Raw genomic sequence first — 22839 nt, forward strand, 5'->3', positions numbered from 1 at the left:
TCAAGTTCTGAACTCGGAGGGAGCTGAAGTCTCTGTCGTGTGGTATTTTGTTTACAAAAAGCAACAAAACAAAAAAAAACAATGTGATTTTGAAACCGGAACGTTGGCATTCTTCAATCTTTAGTCGACATGTTACATAAGGACAGAAATCGCTCTGTGGAGACCAGCAGGTAAAATAATGTAGAAACAGATCGGCTGAAAAAAGTGAAGGTCACTGCTTGTGTGACACTTCAAAATCATGAAAATAAAAAGGTTTTGTTTCAGGAAGTGATGCAAACACACACACACACACACACAAAGTAGCCTCTTTTGTAGCAGTGTGTTAACAAACAGTGGCCTTCTCCTGGCAGCAGATTCCCCACATTCTGCCTGTGAGACGCGGTTCACATACCTCTGACACTGTCTGGAATGCCACACACACACGGAATTCCACAACATGCTCAACTTTACAGACCCGCCCCATTGAAAAGTGTGTTTTTAACCTGTTCTTGTGGCATTTTGCCGATGATGGAGGATGTGTATGGAGAAAATGAAGCGTAAAATTGCGTTTAAGTATTTCTTTATTCAAATTGTTGTGAATCAGGAGCAGACGGAAAAAAAATGCCTCTGAAAAAAGATTGTAAGTGTGACATAAGAGCTACAATCGACAGGCCACAAGCTTCCTGCTCCGCTCCATTCTGATGCATCCACTTGCAGACAAATAGATCCATGAATGTCGTCGTTTTCCTCGTCCAAGTTAGTATCTGGATCCTAACTGTACGGCTGGATAGCTCCAACATTGCTCGCCATTTTTGTTGCGTCGGCAATACTGGGTTGGGGATGCGAGGGGCTTTAGCAGTAGACAGAGCTCTAAGCAGTTTTTGATCGTTTTTATTTGATTGGAAATGGTTTATTTCAAGCAATCAAATAAGAATAATACACAAAAACAATACAATCATCCGTTTTACATTCATACAATGACGTATCAAATTTAGGATTATGAAACATAAAATTAAATATTGCTTGAAAGTGTGAGGAAGGAACAATGAGTGGGGGGAGGGGGGAGGGCGCTCTGCAGAAAATGTGTCCTAACGACAGGAGTTGTTTTTTTTTAATTTTGGCTAAGAACGGCATAATCGTAATTGAAAGACCGCTGGGAACGCTTTCCCGATAGATCAAAAGATGATCGGAGTGGGACTTGAAAGGCCAGAGGAAACTCAAAAATCCTCTCCTCAGTAATCCCAAAACCTGAAAGATTTCCTGAAGCCAAAAGAACAAACTTCTGCTTCCTTTGCATCTTCAAGCATGGAGACATTACAGGCTCCGCTCTGCTTGAGTGCAGATGTCTGAGGACTTAGCAGGTTCACACTGATTTACCGAAGATTAGCATCAGTTTAATGAAAAACATGAACTTTTAGTACATCTGACTCATTCTTAAACTGTGCGGAAAGAATTTCTAAAAGCAAAGCCCCAAGCTCAGATTCAAACAGCACAACAAAGCAACTGTTCACTTCCAGCCTCGTCCTGCAGCTGCATATATGACAGAAAGGCACCCCAAAATGTTGCTCTGAAGTTCCTGTTCAACACCTTAAATCAAAACTTGGAAGATGCTCAAAAGCTTTTATCTACATCTGTGATGTTGTTCCCTTTCAGACGGTTATTTCTCAGTCCCGAGCCTTGGATTGACAGACATCCTGACAACAGATGTGTGTGCTGGCATGACGGCGCCAAACCTGGCAACTTCACAGTGAAACTGGATACCGGGCATGTCATGTCTGACTTGTGAATGAAGCTAGTGAGCACGTGGATTTAGCACTGGAGTGAGGGAGGAATAGGCTGGTGTGGGGCTCCTAATATTTCTTACAGATTTTCTTTCTTTCCTCTCAGTCATGAGCTTGAAGCAGATTTTTTGTCTTAGACAGAGACATACTTTTAGAATGAGTTGAAGTGGGTCACAGAGGAAACCATGGCTCTGATTTCTTCATTGAATAATACATGTTACAGGGGGAGGGACCCCATGTGCCTAACCTTTCTGCACCAGGACACCGCTGTGTTCTCCTTGGTTTGACTTGAATTGTCCTGAATTAACAGAGAGGCACTTAGTAAGACTTATGGGTCCTCAGGAAGCCCAGAGACATCGGTGCCAGCAGCCAACACAAAAAGTTATCTAACCCGCCGAGTTACCGGTTTCAATGCAGTAGATGAAATGTTTTGCTAGCCACTTTTCCCAAAAAAAAAAAAAAAAAAAATTTGCAGGGCAGCGTGAAGAATCAGAGACAAATTCATATCAAAGCTGGACGCTTTGCACTTCTGCTCCACTGCTGCTGGGGAGCCGTCATCAGAAAAGACAAGAAAGGAGCTCTTTGAAAGCTGAGCGATGCTGGAGGCCCTCTCTGGATGGCTTCCATGCCCTGCCAGTGTGTGTGGGTGGGTGTGGGTGTGACAGAGCCGGCTTGAAATCTTTTGTGCATGTGGACGGGGACAAGAAGAGGGCCATTATGCAACATGAATAGCTTGTGCAAACCAAAGCCAACAACGTTACAACGAGAACTGCTGAAAAAAGCCGCTGCCATGTTTCTTAATATTTTTGCTTTCGCTGCAGCGATCCATCCGGAAGCAGATTCCTGAGAGGCTGAAAGCACGCCTGCACACATGACTGATCTGACTCTTTTATTAGATAACAAAGACAGTGTGTAGGAATGTAATGCTGCAAAAATGGAACCCTTTTTTCCAAGGACTCGGCGAAAACGAAGGAGTTATTGAGCTTTGCTTTGACTCATTGATCTGTTCATTTCTAGGTCATATTATTTTCTACCTTTATGAGCAGCTTCTTTAAGGTGAAACTTGGAATATTCTATGTCATATTCATGTTCATGTTGCCCACAGAAACTTTTAAAACACACAAAACAGAAACTAAAGCTATAAATTGCTAGAGATATATTAACACTACGATCACCTTTTGATCTATTTTAAAAGAATTTATGATTATGCAGTTTTTGGGCAAAAAAAAACAAACCTGTTGTTCTCTAAGACATAGTTTCTGCAGAGCGGCAGGAATTCATTAGAAATTCATCTCTGAGTTGAGCTGTTATCCATTTGTTAACACTCTCTCCCGCTAGCTTACAGCCCCTCACACCCCTAACCTAATATTACAGGTGCAGGAAAAAAATGGTGAGTAATATTGGAGCTATCCAGCCGTACAGTTTGATCCAGATTCCAGCTCAGTCGAAGAAATTAAAACCACATGGATCTATTTGGCTGCAAGTGGATGCATTGGAATGGAGCGGAGCAGGAAGCTTATGTCTTGCTGTAGTAGCTTCTACGTCAGAGCTACAAGCTTTTTCCAACGGCATTTTTGCTTCTGTTCCTGATTTACAATGATTTGAATGAAGAAATACTCAGAAAAGCAGTTTTAATTCCTGTGCTAGCTTGTGGAATCTCCTGGATTCACCGCAGCAAAGTCTGCTTAATTTGATCTGGATCGAGTCCTGAACCTTCCATTTGCTCTGTGTTCAGACCAAAACAATCTTTCAGTCGGACGTTTGTGTTTAACATTGGGATTTGGGTCATCTGGACCCCACTAGACAGTGCGCTGAACCTTTTTTCTTCAATATTTGTGATCTTCACTGGTGTCCATGGATTACATGAAATCTTTCCACCTTTATCCACCTTTGTCATGGTAGGGAGAACATGTCAATGTAAGGGTGGGGTCATCTGGACCCCATAGGATAGCACAAGGGTTAAATCTTAGTTTTATTTATATATGTCCTCCATCATGAGAAGAGAGCCACAAGAACATGTTAAAAACATGTTACAGAGTTGCCCCAGTTGTCCTGCAACTAAGTGGAGCTTTGGGGCAGTTCAATAAGGAAGATCTACCTCACTTCCAGGTCTCCTGGGTTGTTATGTCCTTCTGCACACCTCCATCAACTAGGCCTTCACTTTAAACCAACAACTAAATAGCCCCACCTTTCTTCTCAGCCAATCACAACCATTCTTTTGCTTTTCAATTCATGAATGGCGGTCTCTCTCGGCATTCGAGACAGTCCGCTGTCCCTCCTCCATGCTGTTCTCCACCTGGAGCAATGCTTTGGAATTGTCAGCCCTCTAACCACCACCAGCGTCCAGGGCAGGGGTGTCAGACTCCAGGTCTCAAGGGGCAGTGTTCCACATGTTTTTCCTTATTGGCTAAACACACCTGATCCAGGTGATCAGCAGCAGACAAGGCAGGATTTCTGGGAAAAACCAGCAGGAGGCTGGAGTTTGACATCCCTGGTCCAGGGTCTATAATCAAGAGTTCATCGCAATTACGCAAGACGTCTTCGGCCCAGAACCTAACCACAAAAGATCATGGACCCATTTCATGCACATTTTTCTGTGACATAAACAAATCTTTACTTTCATTCCTCAAATCTCTCCTTATTGAAGTGTTTGATAAGAAATATTTATATGGTATTTTTAACACGACTGAGGAATTTAAGGCCTAAAGTGACGATCAGTCTCAGAACATCTGTGTGTTGCTTTACAGTTGATTATTACAGGCGTAGAGATGCTGTATTCGTCAGAATGTCAAATTCACATTAAGCTGTTTGGTCCACACCACATTTGGTTTCCTCACATGGTCTAACCCAGTGTTTTTTAACCTTTTTTGAGCCACGGCACACTTTAACCTTGACAAAAATCCCGCAGCACACCAGAATCCAAAAAAAAAAAAAAAAAGGTATTGAACTACAGTCCCTCTGCAATCTCACATGCATTTTTGTGATAATTGTGGCAGAAAAAGCTGGAAGTTGCAGCTGTTTTTTTCTAAAAGATGTAATAAAAGTTAAGTTAGAAGATTTAAAAAACTGTTTGATGTGTGTTCGATGTGGTTTCAAGACGTTTAACAACAAAGATTCATCGTGCGCTGAGACGCTGTCACTTTAACCCAATGCATCATGGGAGATGTAGTGCTAACAGCCGCCGAACGCAGATAGACTCGCTTCTCTGAGCTTCATGGTTTTGTTTAATTGTTTCACGGTCTGACACGGGATTCTGTGGAAAGCTACATCGCTAAAGACGAGCTTTAGCTGGTAAATTTGTTAGAACTGAGCGACTTTATGAGCAAAATCAGAACAAGGAAGTAAAAACTTTAACCACTTCTGATTGGTCAGACTGATGACGTGTGATCAAGCCTCCAAGAATGATTGGTGGAGACAGTTAAAAGGGCGAGACTTTTCTGAAAACGTCGGAAGCTGCGGCTAGATCATGGTACAGTCATTCTTATCAAAATGTCTTTAATAGAATCAAATAAACACAAAGAAAAAGTATTTTATGATCTTTCATATTCCTAACTACTCATGGCCTATTTGGATGAACAAAGAGCTGATATCCTGGAGATGGTAAATGTTTTTAGATCAGTTAATGAGGGCAATTTCCCACGGCCCACCTGACCATCTCCCACGGCACACTAGTGTAACGCGGCACACTGGTTGAAAAACACTGGTCTAACCCATGATGGTGTAAAAGTCAAAGGTTTTGGATGAGGGAAAATGTGAAAAAAAATCAAATAAAGGTGATGATCTGAGACGCTTGTTTTGATTTTTCTTAAGTCAAATATTTAGAGAACTTCGATTTTAACGAGTGCACACTAGTGACACTGGCAGATAAACACACATTTGCTTTGAGTCTTCCTTATTATCCAAGCGCCACGGAAAATGTGTTGGATGTTCCACATGTGTAAGCTCCGTGTTATCGCGGTGTGAATGTGATCGCAATCAGCTGGACTCCAGTTGATTCGACAAGTTTAATCCAGGTTTGGAGTGGAAATGGAGCCGGGATGGGATCAGATAGAGGAGCTTTTTAGCTGGAAGCTGAGGCTGGAAGAATCTCAGCCAACCTTCTGCTGCAGCTGATTACCACTCCAGCAAAAAAGCAGCAAAAGCCTGAGCATGACAGCTCTTAAAACTCTGCAGGCTGTCACAGACGACGTTTTTAAAGAAAGGAAAAAAACTACAACTCGCATCATTTGCAGTTTACCGTCAGAGGCATCGTTTCACTGCAATTTCACTGCTGCTTCAGACAGAAGTCAAAGATTCCCCCCCCCCCCCCCCCCCTTTTTTTAAATGAGCTGCTTCAACACACTAAGCCTTAAGTGCGGGTGGCCTCAGTGGGAATCCAGCCTCTAAAACCATTGAACTCGGAAAAAGCAGTGCAATTGCTGATGGGCTTTGCTTCTAAACACACATCTGGTTCATATATCAGAGACAACAGCGAAGCGTTAGCGCAAAAATCAGGCTTTCATCATGAAGACTGGCTCCATCTGATATGCAATTAAAGGACCACACAAAGTGATGTGGTTTAGGGCCTCTGGATGCAGCAGTGAGTGCTGCTGGTTAGCAAAGACAAAGTTAGGAAATCCGCTCAACCCATTTTCTTTTCCCTATGCTTTGTCTTTGCCTGACATACAGAGACTAATTGAGAAAGAGTTTTGACAACGCTAAACTAAAGTTTTATCTATCTGTTGTTAGAGGATGCAACACAAAACCATTTTGATCCATTTGGCCCAGTTGTTAGTTCCTGAAGATTTCACCCAATCATTGTTTCTTAAAGAGACAGAAACGGCCCAAAAATAACAGAAAATTGTATTAACTCACTCTATAAAATATATGAAATATTTCTGGGGATTTGATAAAGACAAAAAAATAAAAAGATCGGGAATGCATAGTTTTTTTTATTTTTTTGCCAATCATCTTTTCAGTGGATGCAGATCCATCCTGGTTTTTCCTAAAATGATCTGGATCCACCTGCAGAACCAAAGCTGGGTTTCTGGCATTGTGTTGCTTCATTTTAGGGGGAGCAGGCGTTCATTAAATTATCTTAACCTTGAATTATTACTGCTGGAGCAAAGACTAATCAACCTCTGAAATGAAGCATTTTTGGTGTGAAAGAATTTGACCAAACAACTATTATTGTGAAATGTTCCCATAAGCAAAATACAAAGGCAGGTTGTTTTCATAAAAGAAAAAACATTATTATTGGAATGACGAGAGATAATGCAGTCACCAGTCTGCAACACAAAGCCATTTAGACTAAAGCACACTCTGGATTCTCCTGCTTTTTTTTCCACCGCAGCCGAGTCTGCTCAATTTGATCCGGATCGAGTCCTGAACCTTGCTGTATTAAGACCAAACCAACCTTTCAGTCGGACGTTTGTGTTCCAAACCAAAGCTTGTAGCACTTGTGCTATCTGGTGGGGTCCAGATGACCCCACTCCCAACGTAACGTTGGATCTCTTCAGTCATTGGCCAGGAATTCCAAGGGCGGGGCAAAGCGACTAGAGGCAGAAATTACGGAAGTCCTGCGCTTTGCATCTCTTGTCAAGATAGTTCATTTATTCAAGCTTTATATTTCGCTTTCAAATTCTAAATGTCAGGTACAAGACTTTTTCCTTGCTGCTTTGGTTACTGAGGAGGAGACGGCTAAGAAGGCACACTGATAAGCGTTCATGACATGTAGGCTCTGTCCGAATTCCCACCCTAACCCCTAACTACTAAAAAACTATAAAGTGCAGCACTATGTAGTGCCCTGAATTTTAAAAGCAATTAAGACACCATGGTGAGTACTTTTTTTTTCTTCTTAACGGCAGATATGACGTCATCGATTTAACAAAATTAAAATCTATTTAATATGAGTGTTTGGGCATTATTGCGATTATTTGTGTGTTCATTGTCTCCTGAAGATAAAAACATTTAAATACATTTTTTGGGCAAAAATGGTTCTGACAGAATGCATTGTGGTCTCTATTCGCCAATTCAGTGAGCATCGAAGCAAACTGGTTTTTCGCAGATGCTTTTGGGAAATTCCTAGGGCACTTGATTTTGGAATGCACTATATTGTGCAACATGTAGTGAGTAGTGAAGGTATTCGGACACAACCGTGTCAGGTAAACCGTTCAAGAAGCAACCTGTATCACGTTTAAAATTGTTTTGATGAGCTTGCATTCATCCGACCACATTTTAAAGAGTTGCTGTTCCATCGCTGCTCCATTTTTGTCTGCAGCGCTCCGTTTTACATCACCTAATGGAGGCCGTTTGGTTCAGTTGTTTTGTTCCGAGCACAAAGCCTATTCAGACTGAGGAAACTCAGAAGGAACCGAAGTTCAGTCCAAGTGGAAGCGACTCAAGACCACCATGAAAGATGGGTCCAAAAGCGTTCTGGATTGTCGAGGGAAATGAATTCTGGTTTATTTTAATTGAACCAAATGTGTCCAGTCTGACTCTATCCTTAGATCTAACTGCATGAGAAGGTGCATTTTGCTTTTGAACAATTATTATTGCTAGAAAGCGCTGAAACAATCATCAACTTTAGCAAACTTATGAGCACTCAGGAAATTCTGTTCATTCAAAACCGAGGGAACTTTCAGATTACTGTGAAAGTTTTCTTTCTTTCTTATTGTCACCTGTATTTCAGATCTGTCCTCACTATCTGACCACAAGCCATCCAAAATGGCTACGGGAACAATATCAGAGGAACAGATTTAAAGCAGCCTAAACATTCACAACAATAGCACGGGTGAGTGTTTTAACCTCACAGAGGGCCCCGATACAACGCTCTGAACTCACTCAAACAAATGAGCTGTGGCTTTGGGCTGGAGGATGGAGATAAATAATGCACTTTTGGGTGTGGCCTTCCTGAAAATGGAGTTTCCTGTGGAGAACGATCTACGGTGACACAGCAGCACTTTGAAGTCGACCAGATGTGGAGGGTTTGCAAGCACTTTTAACAGTTTTATATAGACAAAAAGTTGATATTAATTAAACCAAAACAGATTTGTCTTTGTTTTTTAAATGAAAACTATTGCTTTGAGTTCAAAAATATAGTGGAAAAACCTGCTTCACTCATATAGAGCTCCATGGTAAGGAGCCAAACTGCTAAAGATTTGTCTTGCCGTACTAAATACACCACTAAATATTTTTAGCACTCTTTTATTTTTAAAATGCAAATCTGGGTATGACTTGTGCTTTTCGTCTGTACTGCGTTTATTCAGATATTCTGAAATGGCCGCACAGATTTCCTTCATGCTGTTAAGTTAATTATGGCAAAGAACTGGACAAGTCCACATAGCAGACCTGCCAAACATGTTCTGCATACTGCAACAGCATTTCCAGCTGAGGCAGCACCTGTCACTGGGTAGGAAGCGCTCTGTGTTATTTGGAGTAACCCTTCAGTCGCAGATCCCAGCCCTGAGAGGAGCTCTGTGACCTTACTCTGCTTTGCACTCTGCAACATGTCAAATTTTACTTAAAAAAACACAAAATGTATGTATGTCATTTATCTATACCTTATAGCAAACTAGGTGTGCAACCAATAGATTCCAATTTTTCAATAGGTAACACAACAATTTTACATTTTACAGAAATAAGAGAACTTTTCTAAATAATAAAGTTAAGGAAAACAGAAAAATCTACTTGGAAAAGTCAAAACAAAACAAAACTGTGTAATCACAGAAGGTCTTCAAACCCTATAGATGTGAAGATCAAGAAATCGACACGTACCAAAAATAGAACAAACACACAAACAAATGGGCAAAATGTCACACATTAAAGAAGATGTTAACAAAAGAAGGAAAAATTTACCTACAAGGATATGTAAAAAAGTGTGTGAAATGTCACAACGATGAATGGAAAAGCTGGCCAAAAATACAACCCATAAAAACCCTAACAGTCTAAAAGAAAACAGAGAAACGATTTCCGTCTAGAAATAGAGGTGGAATCGTTTTCCTCCTGCAGGGTGCCAAACAGGTCCGTCGCCGGCGTCCAATAACCCCCGTTTCCGACGCAGGTCCAGAAGACATTGCGGAACGGAATTTGACTAAGAAAACAGGTCACATGGTTTTAGAAAAAAGGGAGCCATGCAACAAACACACGTGTGGGTGCGCACCATGATCTCATTCAGCCCTACGTAACGCTGTTGGAGCAGCACCTTAGACATTCCTACACAACAACGATGAAAAAAAACGGAAAAGTAGTTTACAAAATGCTTGAAAAGTAAAATCTTCTATGTAAGTAAACCAATATTTATCCACAAAAAGAATGAAAAGCCTAAAAAAATGAATGATAATGAATAATGTTTTCCAACAATTGCCAGCTGATGTGATTATTGTTGTGGGAAACATTGAAAAAATCTTTCCAGAACATGAAGCCTGAAGAACACCAATCTGTTTTTCTTCATCCTTCCAAATATACTGGTGGCGATCTTTCAACAGGTTCAAGCTTCTCAGAAATCCCCTTCAGGAAGCTGCTAACATACCAGGTTTATATGTGCTTCTTAAATGAAACACCCGGCTGTAAAGGTTTATTGAGTTTTTATTTTATTTATTCATTTTTTTGTATCAAACCTCTCCAGGAAAAGTCCAAACAGTTAGTCTAACCATATATGTCTTTTCTTTTTTGTGTTTACTTCCATGAAATTGGGTCACGCATTAAAATTCTATGCAAAATAATAGGGGTGTAACAATGAAGCGATGAATTGATTTCTATTCTTATGATTCAAAAAAATGAAATACATTGAAAATTAAAGGAAAAAAATAGAAAAAAGTCCAGCAAAGATTGTTTTGACACTTAGATTAAGTCTTTTGCTGTGTCGTTGTAACCTACTTTCACTGTTTTTGTGTGTTTTAACCAGTATATTCTGTCCTTTTTTTTTCTTTTCTTTTTTACAATGTCCCCCTCCAAAATCAACCAAGAACTTGAACATATTCGTAGTGTTCAACATTCCCACAGTGACACATGTGTGAGGGCTTGTCACCGTTTGGTGTTCGTTGTGTCTTTTCAGCGTTGTGACCACTTTAATCTCCCCAAAGCCAATGAAAACCCAAAACGGGAGAACTTCTAAACTTAAAAATGCCTCTACTTTAATAAAATACCGTCTCCAGGCAGTAAAAGTAAGTCAGCACAATAAGCCTAGCTTTGATTAATATTGCTTGGCAGTAAAAGTTCTTCTTTGACTAAGCAATTCCAGATGTGTCTGCCTATAAGAAATTTGGACAGCGGGATCCAGATCTAGAGTGTAGTGTGTGTCGTCTGGATGTTTAGTAGAAATGAGAAGGAAAACTAAAGCAAAAACGTCAATAGCTACTGTCACCAAATAATACAGATTTTCTTTATCTCTGTAAGCAACAGCTAAAATCCTATTAAATGTTCCGACTACTCCAATCAATGGCACATGTTGAGTCTCTGCAGACTTTATCTGTCTGGTTCAAAAGTCCTAATGCGTGTCCCCCTCTGGACCGTGGAAAAAGAAAAAAAACAATGACACTCAACGGGTTTTACTGTACATATTTTGATTGACCCTCTGAACAGTCTATGATTCCAAAAATGAAATTTAATCTAACCTGGAAGGGGAGGTGTGTGTCTCTCCAGTGACCTTTTTGACATTTATTCCACAAAACTAACATAATTATGGCCTGCATCAGTCAAAGACTACAAGGACCAAATTGTGACCGCAATGTTCCTTTTCCTCTTTAATTATTTCTGACTGAGTGTTAGGGCGTCCGTATCTTCCTCGCCACATACTCGATAACTTACTAAAACTGCCACACACCTAGCTCCCAGTGAAAATAAGTTTAGGATATGAATGAATGACCCAATCTGAAAAATTAGAAAAAAAAGGGGTAAATAAAACCAAAACAGATGTGTTGGGGATATCCAGGGCAGTTTCAAAATTGGCGATTTTCCCCTTCTCGCACAATATGGTAAAATACATTTTGGTCGAGTTCTTCTTCTAAAATTTCACACACATAGCGCAAGGTTAGATCTACAACCAAAGCCAAAATGTTGTTGACTTTTGACCTTGGGAAGAGGCCACCATCTTGAATTTTCCCAAAACAGCACTTTCAGTGCCTTATACAATTTAAACTTCCCCTAGGAGTTTTCATTTATTCCCTCATTGCTCCTCAATCATCACTGAGTAGCAACGTGGAAACATTTTTCTTTCCTTTCGTTTTTTTCATTCCCAAAACATCTAAGCCGTTTGTGTAGTGGGCTCGCAAATATGGCGTAACCACTACATACTGTATATCCCATATATTTTTAGAGCACTCTGGACCTGATGTTTTTTTTTGTTTTGTTTTTTTTCTTAATTGTTCAACATTGAAAAAGAAATCCCCCTTGCTGGATTTAAAAGTATAGTTTGAAAGTCTGTTACGGTTTAAACAAATACATAAAGTCTTTTTTGTTGTTGCTGTAATTAGTTTTTCAATGTCAGGAATTTTAATGAAAATATCTCAAAATGAGGCTTCTTACAGCAGCTATTAGGTTGAAATAATTGCAATAAAGAATGTATTAATTAGATCAATTAATTAATCATACAAAAAATGTATACCGTATGACAGCACTAAGTAAAACATTTATATATGCACCTCTTTTTTTCCATTCCCTCTTTATGTTTCAGGCCTTTACCTCTTTATGGGAATAGAGAAAACGGTGTGTCTCTGCATGACAGCACACTCTAATCAATGAAGCTGGAGACAGGAAGAGGACAAGGCGAAACAGGAAAAGGAGGAGAGCCGACAACTTAACCTGCACATGTCCTGTTCACTGGGTTAAATAAACAGGAACAGTTGGAACAACAGCTATGCCCCAATAAGACTCACTGGAATCCAGTGAAGACATTTGGGTGGCTTTTAAACTAAACCAAATATTTTTTTTCAAGCTTAACAAATGAAGGTTAAAGTTTAACACAAACTGAAATTTGACTCAGCAGATACATTGAAGTCAGTGGGAGTTGAAACAAACTACCACAAAAAACTAGGTGACTCTCGTAAATATTTGATGTTGAAGCAAAGTTTTGTTTTAGTTTAGTTTAGATTGAGCTCTGTGACAAAAACCAAGCATGAGAAGGGAGGGAGCGGCAATTCATCACTGATAAGTTTACTTTTTCCCTGCAAGGCTTCAAACCAAGGGTCATTGCTTCAGGCAATTTTCCAGACTTCACAGAGTTTTCTTCACGTCCAGAAAGGTTTACATCAAGTTTTCACACGTGCTGCAGCGCTTCCAGAGCCACTAAAACGGCTTCCGACCAGTGAAGTCCACGGAGGAATCAACAGCTCTGTCTTTGTCAAGCGTTGGAGTTTTAAGAACCATGTCGAACTTAAGTGAAACTACTTCAATGTGCAGATTCACCACGGTACACCAGGCGAAACAGCTTCACGGGGTGTGTACCGGTTTGCACTTTCACAAATTCACCACAAGAAGAAGAATATACGCGTCAGACCTGACAGCAGCCTCCTAAAGTTTAAGGTAAAACAAATGATTTCATAAGAACAAAGTCAGAAGCCCAAAGTCAGGTCTCTCAAGTAATCTGTCAAATCTCAAGTTCAAGTCTCTGAGTTCATTAGTCCAAAGACCTTTAGCTAAAAAAACCTAAAAAACAAAACAAACAGAATAGTTTGTTTATGAAACGTTGAAATAAATATCATGTTAATTTTAAAAGCAATGATGCAGATGACTTGTTATTTTTTGTGCTATAAAAGAACAGAGAAAAAAAAAAAAAAAACATAAAATGACATCAGGGTCTTGAAGGACGCATAACCGGTGAACATTGAGGAAGAGGGGAAACGCGGGATGACAGATAACAGAGGTGACGCCTGAAAAGGAAAGGAACACCAGAGGGAGAGTGGAGGATAACATGGCTGGGAGCGAGCGTGCTCTGACAACAACCAGGGAGGGAAAAGACGGGGTTTAGAGGAGCTTTGGTGGGAACGGCCTCTACGTTCAGGTCCCAGCTGAGGTCACGTCCCCTGGCCTGTGTTTTCATAAACTTGTAAGTCTTAGGGTAACCAAACAAAGCGTGGGGATTCACAGCTTTAGGAACAGAAAACAAATGCAAGGAAAGCGACAAACCGGGAGGGAAAAATGAATCTTGATTCCCTTATGTCATTTCACATTAACAGGGAGGAACGTCCTCCTCTTTTATGTTCACAATTTCTTTACTTTTTATATTTTTTTATTTCAAACCCTCCCCCACAACACGTGCACCCTCCTCTATGAAAGTTGTAAAGGCCAGCTACAACAACAATCTGACTTTTTCTCTGCTGGGTGTGGTGGCCTGTGGAGCAGCAGCTGGGTCCTGTTGTTTATGTGAGAGGCATCCTTCAGCCTCTTTTCCAACCCTTTCAACATAGATATATTTCATATATTTTGTCTTTTTTTCAATCCACCTTTCAAGGAATTTGTACGGTGGCCGACAGGGCTCACACTAAATACAAAAGAAACCACGCAACAGCATTACCCGAAGCACAATGGCATTAACCGGAGCACGTAATTTCTTACAAATTATATATATTACGAATATCACTTGTTGTAGTGTATCGAAATTAGGCATTAGAACTGCATTACCCAGCATGCATGATTACCCAGCATGCTAGGCGGGTAGTCACGGGTTAGTGCACTGCGCAGAGCTAGGAAGCTGATGAGAGATTGCCATTCGCGGTGTAGTACTTGGAAAGAGACTGTTCAATAAAAAAAAGTCTGATTAACACACTACAGCACCTTTCTATGCTTACTTAAAGATAAGCAAGACAACACACTTGTCAACTGCAACTCTTGATTATAAGAGGCTAAACTGTCCTCAACTAGCGGACTGAACGGGGCGAGCTAAATGAGCTTAGCTACCTACCAAACGCAACTTTATCCAGTGTTAGACAAAAAGCGTTAGATACATATGTCACTTTGCGGAGAGCTGGGTCAATTTATATTTTTAGACATACGTATATTTGTAAGAACTTACGTTATGTAGTAAGAAAACACCCTAATCTAGTACAAATATCATGTAGCTCTCAGGAGCGCCAAATAGTTTGAAACTGAATTAATTTTTTCCCGCCGGTAGGAAAAAAAAGTCCTCATTTCCTCATTTTCCGTCATTTCCTTTGTGCTGTGGTTTATGCCTTTATGCTTCTGGTAATGCCGTTGTGCTTCAGGTAAAGCCGTTGTGCTTCAGGCAATGCTGAATTTGAGCCTCGTCGGCCACCGTAAATTTATGCTTTCCAAGAAAAATGCTTATCTGCTTTATCGGAAATGTTTGCAGCCATTCTTAGAACAGCAACCCCCCCATGTTTGGGTGCAGCAGGTGAGTGTTTTTGAAAGTCAAACGAGTGACTCATTCCCCACAACTCTTTGATTTGGAATGTCTTATGTTGCACACCTTTTTGTTGTAGGCCTCACAAACTAGTCCTGACCTTTCGCTTCCCTTCCCCCGCCAAAGCACACCAGCCTCCCTGGAGGCTATGCTTTCCTCTGACTCATTTCCTGTACAGTACAGGTTATCAACACTTCAAGTCACACAGGTATACCGTTAGACCCCCTGTGAACCACACTGTGTAAAAAAGAATCTAGCTGGGAAAATAGGAGTTACCATTTAGGTTTTTCAACAACTTTAATCATGTTTTTTATTTTCTAATTACATTCAAATTACAGTTCGTCTTTGGGACAGCGACAAGCAGTCCATAAAACCTAAACGCCGATTTTAATATCTGCTGTGTCTTTTGAGGTATTTGTGTGTGTAGCCCCCTAAAGACTCACCTAATGAAGTGCTTTAGTGTGCAAAAAACCCCAAATGACAATACAAGGTCAGTGCCAAGCTTGTTTGTTTATGTGACTTGTTCGCTACCTTATTAGAACTAATGCTGCATACACACCAGGCACGTGATGTGCGTTCAGCAACACACTGAACGCGGGTTCTTGAACGCGCTTCTAGCATATGGTGTTCACACTGAATTGTCGCTATCCAATACCAGCGCATGTACTCACAGCTGGAAGAGGCTTGAAATGTCGAAGCAGTGGAAATCTCGTAAATTTTGCCCCAAGCTTTTAGTTTAACAGCTCTACTCCGATACATGAAAGACTTGGTGTTATAGAATTCCCGGCGGACACAAACTGCACTTATTTATTTCTCCTCCATAATCAATCTTCAAATGGTTGGCACTTCTGTGAATTAAAAAGGATGCTACCAGTACGTCACTACCAAATCCAAGTCCCTGATTGGTCAAAGTTCAATTGGTTCAACTTTTGATGAGAGTTAAATGACCACACGTTTTGTATATACAGCCCAAAAACAGACTTAAACACTTGTATAACAGCGTGAACGCAAGCGCTTTTGAACGCAGAAGCCAAAAACGCACATATACTCGCGTTTATAGACTTTTTATTAGAAGTGGTTGCTTGAAAGCATGTTGCAGACGCCGGTGTAAACGTAGCAAAAGAATCAACAATGGCGGAAAAACCTTAAAACTGAGGCCCAATGGGGAAACACAAAGACCTGAATCCCCCCATAGTTAACAGACCCCAACATAAACGATGATCTTTCAGAAAATAAAAGCCAAAAAATCAGAACTTTTTCTGTTTTTGTCTTTGTTCTTTCGAATATTTCGATTCTAAAAGGGAGAGCAAGCAATGCTCAAAATAATCAGTCTTCAAAAAAAGAACACACACACACTCTTGCACTAACAAGAACACACAGAGATCAGAAGAGAAAAGGCGGCAAAGAGCCTAGTAAACCACAGAGGAGGCAATCTTTTGATGTGGTCCTAAGCCCACTACACAGTCACAGTCTTTCATTATAAAGATCTCATCACTCTGCAAATCACTCAGTCAATACTTTTTTATTTTCCAGATGAAATAACACGTTTTAATACTGTCCTTCATCAAACAGGATAGAAAAAACTTTAAAAAAATTACATTTTGATTGATCAGAAGAACCCAAACATGTTTCTGCCATTTAAAGAGGAAACCGGGCCTTTGGACTGCTTACTTGTTAGTTCAGACCTGAACTAAGTGGGGTTCATGGAACACCACGGTCCTGATGTGAGGCATGAGGTTCACGCTGTGCAGATAATAGCACAGTTTGACCTGCATCTCTTTTTCCACAGCTGTCACACAGGCCATTTGCAGCTGAAATCAAGCTTTCCAACTGCTTTCTGACTGCCTGATTCGAAAAGGCGTTTTGGAGATAAATCCCTCTCCACTCGCTAAAGGTTTTTATTTTCCTGCTACAAGCTGTCATTACCACAGTCCCCATTAAGCACTCAATCGGAGCCAAAGCCCAATCTGAAAGAAAAGCTCGATGATATCACTTTCTAACATGTGCTGGGCAGAGGAGCACCGTGAGGAAAGATAAGAGGAGCTATTTTAGCTAACGGCACAAATGTGTACATGTGTTTGTTGACGTGAGCGCTTGTGTCCGCAGGAGAAAGTGGGCTTTGTATGGAGCCAAGGCCCATGGGTAGATTATTTGTGGCCAGCAAGGCAGGACATAATCAGTCTACATCGGATTCAGATATGTAAGCACCGGCCAAAGAAAACCTGCCCGCCAACAAGGACGTATATACGCTGAGAGGATCAAACCATATCTGTCTCTGATGCAACGGGAGGTCATTTATGTTAGCTTAACAAGGACAGAAAGTACAGAGTTAACTTTAAAGAAAGTAACATCTTTAGCGTATTCTAGGGAGACATTTCAGTTCACACACATTTCAAAGTGCCTCAGATATAAAAGTATTTCTAAGCAAAGGGGTAGTGAATGCTGGAACTGAAGAGTGGAGCTTTGGCTGTTGTTTATTGCCCACGTCTGCACAGATGATTGTCTTGAATACACCACAAGTGATAGTTTATCTGCACAGCATCAAAAAATCTGCAGAGCATCAAACAATAAGGTGTTTCCGTGCTCCATCTGTGTCTCGCACGCTGATAACATTTAGTTGATATGGTCTTAGTGAAAGGATTTATCACTTCACAGACTGTATGTGGGACAAAACTGATGACAAGCTTGTCCTCTGTCAGACAGCAAATAATGCTGACATCTTTGTATTTAGCAACTGCTTCCTGTTTTTTTATATGTATTTTACTAGAATATTCATTTTAAAAGATGATGTCTACCGCAAGTTTTTGCCAGACAAAAGTCTGTTCTACCGTAAAGTCCCACTCCGATCATCTTTTGGTCTACTGTAAAAGTATTTCCAGGTGTCTTTTAATTACGATTATGCTGTTTTAGCAACACAAAAAAAAAAACCCTATCTAGAGCTTGAAATAGGGAACTTGTGGTCTGCCCAGCGTATTCTTTACATCACAAATATGTTCTTTTTCAAACAGCATGTTTTGTCCACTTCTGATTCAAAACAATTTTATAGAAATACACAGAAAAGCTATTTTGAGGGTAACCATTTTCAAATATGTCCTCCATCATCAGAAATATGCCAAAAGAACATGTTAAAAAGACCAAAAACACGATTTTAATTGGAGTGGTTTTTATGGAGGCCTAAAGCTCAGCTCAAGTCATTTCTAAAAACTGACATTTAAGTTCTTTGGACAGTCAATAATAATTTAAATATAAAGTTCAGTTTAAAGGTAGGCATGCATGCTTCTTTTTTGCTTGTAAATTGATCCTTATGCATTGCAAGAAAATGTATATGTTTGGTTCCACTGGAGGAGAGAGTCAACTCTAAGTGCCACTGTGTCCTAGATCAAGAAATAACAGCTAAAAAAGCTACCGCACAGGAAGAAGAGTGGGAGCTAAATAGGGACGGCTTGACAACTCAGTCTTTTGCAAGCCAGTCATCTGTCTGTTTGTCCATGTGAGCAGCCAGATGCCAGGCTGTAAGAAGGTTCCCCTCTGGACCGACTGGCGCCGGAGGAGAGCTGCCATGTAAAGAAGCTTGAAGCCTGGTAGTTTTCGCCGTGTTGTAAAGAAACAAACTGATAAAACAGTCGGAGCTAAAGACAGCTGGCCTAAGTGGCATGCATCCCTCCGTGCCCCCCCCCCAACAGCAGGAGCCAGACAGCTTCAGGCAAACAGAATTCAGGGACTGCACTGACTAAACTCCTGGACATCTGTCTCAAAGAATGTGTGCTGGTTCAGGAGAACTTTGTAGCGACTAAGCTTTCTGTAACTCGATATGTCAAACTTAATGGAAGTAAATGTGAAGTCATCATGTGACATAATGAAACATTTTAAAAACTAGGTCTTCCAACAAAAAAACAATCAAACAGTCATAAGAATGAGTAAGGGTCCAGACCTGAACCAAATTGAAACGCTGAGTAAATAATGTTTGAAAATGCATTAGAACCTCAATAAGGTGAAACAATGTGACTGAGAATGAGCTAAGAGACAGAAAAAGTCATGCAAATAACACAAACTTTAAGCTAAAGTTGCTTTATAAAACTTTAAAGCAGCTTGTCGCATTAGCTCACGTTTCTTTTCTTTAAAAACCCCCTCCAATAAAAAACATGTTTAACATGTTCTTGTGGCATTTTTCTAATTATGGAGGACATTTTTAAAGTAAATTAAGAATGAAATTGCATTTCTAAGAATTTCTTAATTCAAATCGTTGTGAATCAGTAGTAAATAAAAAAATGCTGTTGGAAAAAGATTCTCATTCAAATGAATGGGAAGGTGTGTCCAAACTTTTGGTCTGTACTGTTGTTGTGAAGTCACAAAATGGGTGAGCCACAAGCTGGAGACAAATAATGTTGTTTCCCTCCTCTGAGATGGCATCTGACTCAAAACTGTAACGCTGGATTGCACCAATATTGTTCGCCATTTTTGTTTCACCTGTAAACAGATTGGGGGTGTGAAGAGCTGTAACCTAACAAGAGAGCTTGTAAACAGAGAGCTCAGCTATGGGTGTCGGGAAGAGGAGGTGGGGTGGCTACACACTAACAGTCCCACCCACAACTCAGTTAGAGGTATATTTCTAACAAACTACTATGTCCTTAAAAACAACGCAGGTTTTTTGATTTGGGCTAAAAACTAAAAATAGTTACAGCACGTTCCAAATTATTATGCAAATAAAAATTGTCTATGATTTTTCTAAATACTCAATGCAAATGACAGTCAGCATATTTTTTAAGTCACTAGCCATTAGAATATATAATAAATGTTATTGAACAAACCTCCAAAAGATAACAGCATTTTTTTCAAAAATTTTTAAAACTATTTTGATCAAAAACATCTTAATTGTTCATGTTACAATTGAAAATAGAATCCCTTATTTTGTAGCAGCTTCATAATTCTTGCATAATCCTTCGATTGAACTTGTCAATTTTTGGAGAGTTTTTGCTTGAATCATTTTGCAAGATGTCAGAATAGCCTCTCAGAGCTGCTTTTTGAACGTAAACTGCATCCCACCATTATAGATATTCCGTTTCAGGATGCTCCAAAGGTTCTCAAAAGGGTTGAGGTCAGGGGAGGATGGGGGCCACACCATCAGTTTATCTTGTTCTATACCCATAGCAGCCAATGCAGAGATATTCCTTGCAGCATGAGATTGTGCATTATCATGCATGAAGTTGATTTTGTTACGGAAAGCACTGTTCTTTTCTTTGATCATTATCAGTGGTCTCTATATCTTCCATTTCCTAAGAACTGCTCCAACAGTTGATTTCTTCACACCAATGTGCTTACCTGTTGCAGATTCAGTCTTTGTAGGCGAGCAAATACATATTTTCCACTATAATTAAAGAATCAATTCTTTAAAAAAAATCAGACAATGTAATTTTATGGATTTTTTTTCTCATTTTGTCTCTCATAGTTGAGGTAAAGCTATGATGAAAATTACAGGCGTCTCTCATCTTTTTAAGTTGAGAACTTGCACAAGTAGTGGCTGACTCAAAAAACTCAAAGCTGTGTCATGGGGCTATAAAAAAAAGGCAAACAGAAAAGAAAAAAAACAGTCACACTGGGACCATTGCTTCCATTTAATTTGGAATACAGAATAATAATTACTTTTATTCAGCGCAGTGAGGGTGAACATTGTACTAATGAAAAGGCAGGTCTAATATGATTTTCCCCGAGTCCATCTGGTAATAATTGAAGCATGTAGCAACCGAAGCAGTGTTTGGATAAAGCTCTGACATCCATGAGGCCCTCTGACGCTCGCAGAGTAAATGTGCGTGTGTGTTTATGCGGGGGCGAAAGACAAAGAACGAAAGAAAAAAAACTCATGTGACTGGGGAGAGTAGGGAGTACATATTATTAAAGAGTCCATGCCCGTTCTCACAGTTGTGTTTCTTCCAAGCTGTTGGGTTGCTGGCCAATATAACTAAATCCTTTTTATTGTCAGCACACTGTTTTACGTAGAGCAGAAAAGCTCAGGGCTGGAATTGGCCAGCTGAACCTGTTCTTTTTTTTGGCACCAGTGACTAATAACTTGGTGATGATTAGTGCTACATGTATATGAGCGACTAAACACCTGTATAAATAATTATTTTCTACATTCATTGCAGGGTTTAACACCAACACTCACACTCAAACCTTTTAGAGTCAACAATCAACCGATAATGGAGATATCTCACAAATGCACAGGTAGAAAATACAAACTCTACACAGAAATAATGCTTTCTCCCTGTGAGGGGAAGGGGCCAACCACCCTGCCACCGTACAGGAAGGAGTGGCCGCATCTCAATGGGAGCCCAGGTGTGTCTTACAGTTCCCTTGAGGCCTTCCCTTGTCTGTCCACCTCAACGGACGCCGTGAAAATAGAACATCTGATTGTTGTGTGTGTGGTCTCAGAAAGTATTTATAAGGCTAAAAGAAGTTGCGCGAACTCGTGATGTACAGATGATGCTGTTGGACGGTGCCCTTACACCACACTGTACTTGTGAGTAATAAGGTGCGAGTACCTGCCCTATGGTGACCTCGCACGGATACTGCACGCACAGGGTGTGCATTGATGACCGAAGTGGCAATTGGACACCCACATAAACTACACTCTGATTGTCTAATTTCTTTCTTTCTAACAGTCAGGCTGCATGCAAGGAGTGCCCACTTATCTTATGAACGGCACTCGCAGGCTCCTTGCACAATTCGTATGATCTGGGGGGGGGGGTCCAAAAATGAAAAACACATATGTTGTGCCTGCATCTAACCTACTTTACTCTTACTTACTCTAGCGTGTTCTCTAAGTATTCGCTACAACCTGATGCTCACAGCTGTCCCGAAGACAGTAATCGGCATTTTCTAACCATTGGCACAGTTGTCTTCCACATAATCACTTCCCGTAAATACTCCTCCAAACCAGAAATACTGTTGCTTGATTTTTGATCAAACAATCTTTAAAACAACACATGAAGAAAAGTCTAAGGCCCTTAAACAAAGACCCCTACTTTCAAGGAAACTTAGAAACTTAAGTTATGTCACATCTTTTATGTAGGGATTGGGGGAATAATTTACATGAAAATGTAATGAGGCTTTTCTCCGCCCAGTAAAAACTACATTAATCCATCTATTCATCCATCTTTTAAACATGCAACATTGCTGTTTGGTGCCATGAGGCTGCTGTAGCCTACCCAGTTACATGACACTTTGTCAGTTGCTTCCAGGATAACACAGAGACAAACAACCTCACAGATTCACAATTTGTAAGGAACAAATTCAAACCACAAAGTAAGCCCTGAAGCATTTTTTTTGGACTGCTTTTAAATGTTTTTATATTAAATCCAGTGGGTCAAATCCCAGACAGAGATCTGTTGGTCTATATCTGTAAACAATTGGGATTTTGCCATAAACTTTTAAAAATAGCTATTAGTTATTACAATCTAAGCCATTTTTAAAAAGTATAGTAGGGCTTTGGATGCTTTGAAAATCATGTGCTGTGTTGATCAATAGATAGATTAGTAGTCCTTTTTTTATTTGTTATATAATGTAATGCCAATTCAACACTATTGATATTCAGGTATTTCATCTTTAAATTAAATGGGTGGCAATAAAATAAATCAACTGTAATATAAAAAGTCTTTGTTTTTTGTCTCTGTTTTTTTTAAACATGATTTTAATTGATACAAAATTCAGGCTTTAGTACAGTATATTGATATATTCTAAAGGTGAAGC

The 22839-nt window shown here is 40.0% G+C and overlaps 1 protein-coding gene across 1 annotated transcript in view; it reads right to left on the minus strand.

Moving 5' to 3' along the window:
• atg7 (autophagy related 7) overlaps positions 1-22839 on the minus strand; it is an 85209-nt gene that overhangs the window by 1220 nt on the left and 61150 nt on the right. The window lies entirely within an intron of this gene.

This window comes from Oryzias latipes, chromosome 5 (genome assembly GCF_002234675.1).
Source record: "Oryzias latipes chromosome 5, ASM223467v1".
NCBI classification, from domain to species: domain Eukaryota; kingdom Metazoa; phylum Chordata; class Actinopteri; order Beloniformes; family Adrianichthyidae; genus Oryzias; species Oryzias latipes.